Consider the following 1,647-nt stretch of genomic DNA (forward strand, 5'->3'; position numbering starts at 1 on the left):
ATAAAACTGGACTTACATAGCAGACAATGAGGACTACTGAGAACTCAAGAACAATGGCAATGGGTTTTTGATCCTACTGCACATACTGGCTTTGGGGGGCTGGTGAGATGGCTCAGCGGTTAAGAGCATTGCCTGCGCTTCCAAAGGTCCTGAGTTCAATTCCCAGCAACCACATGGTGGCTCACATACTGGCTTTGGGGGAGCCTAGGCAGTTCGGATGCTCAACTTACTAAACCTGGATGGAGGTGGGGGTTCCTTGGACTTCCCACACGGCAGGGAACCCTGATTGCTCTTCGGGCTGAGGAGGGAGGGGGACTTGACTGGGGGAGGGGGAGAGGAATGGGAGGCAGTGGCGGGGAAGAGAAGGAAATCTTTAATAAGTGAATAAATAAATAAATAAAGAAAAAAATGAAAAAAAATAACTCTTGCTGGGCTGTGGTGATGTATGCCTTTAATCCCAGCACTCGGGAGGCAGAGACAAGAGGATCTCTGTGAGTTTGGGGCCAGCCTGGTCTACAAGAGCTAGTTCCAGGACATGCAAAGCTACAGAGAACCCTGGTCTTGAAAAACCAAAGTTAAAAAAATTAAGAGGTAGTCCAGGTGTGGTGACTTTAATCCCAGCACTCAGAAGGCAGAGGCAGGCAGATATCTGTTAGTTTGAGGCCAGTCTGGTTCTAGAGCCACCAAAGTAATATAGAGAAACCCTGTCTCAAAAAACACAAACTAATTAATTAAGAGGTAAGTTGTGATTTTAGAACCAATGGGAGTTTCTGGTTCAGGACAGTTTTCTATGTATGAGTGTAGCCTGAATGCCTGTGCACCACATGGTGCTTGATGCCCAGGGAGTCCAGAAGAGGAAATTGGAGCCTTTGGAATTGAAGTTACAGACACTTGTGAGCTGCTATGTGGGTGCTGGGAATCACCTCTGCAAGAGCAACCAGTTCTCTTAACTGCTGAGCCATCTGTCCAGCCTTCCTGCCTTCAGTTTGGACAATTAGTACCATTTGTTTGACTGTCAGTGTAGAGGGAGGATAGGTATAATGAAAACCTAGTACAACAGACCAAATTTTATAAGTAGATTTAATATTCACTAAGATAAGTTTTATAGTGACTATGTAATTTAGTAGAAATGCCCCCAAATAGGAATAATTCTTTTTAATAGAATTTCCCCCATACTAAGTTTGTGGCTGTCTAGTATGTGAAGTCTTCAGTCCAGTGAGAAAACATAAAGTTGCATTTGAATAAAATCTAACCAACTAGTTGCTTTTTAAAAAGATTTATTTTCTTTTCTTATGTATGTGTATGACTGTGTGAGTTACTTGCTGGATCCCTGGACTTAGAGTTACAGGTGTTTGTGAGCTGTCAGACATGCGTAGCTGGAGGTGGAAAGCAGTTTTCTGCAAAAGCAGTGTGCCCTCTTAAACACAGAGGTCTCTCCAGTCCCTTTACACCCCATTTTACACCATTTTAATATCCCCTTTGGCTTCACCTTTTGTTTTCTGTTTTGGAAAAATCCTTTACTTTAAAAGGAGAGATTTTTTAAAAAATATTTATTTATTTATTTATTATGTATACAATGTTCTGTCTGTGTGTATGTCTGCAGGCCAGAAGAGGGCACCAGACCTCATTACAGATGGTTGTGAGCCA

Source organism: Microtus ochrogaster, unplaced genomic scaffold (genome assembly GCF_000317375.1).
Source record: "Microtus ochrogaster isolate Prairie Vole_2 unplaced genomic scaffold, MicOch1.0 UNK68, whole genome shotgun sequence".
Lineage (NCBI taxonomy): Eukaryota > Metazoa > Chordata > Mammalia > Rodentia > Cricetidae > Microtus > Microtus ochrogaster.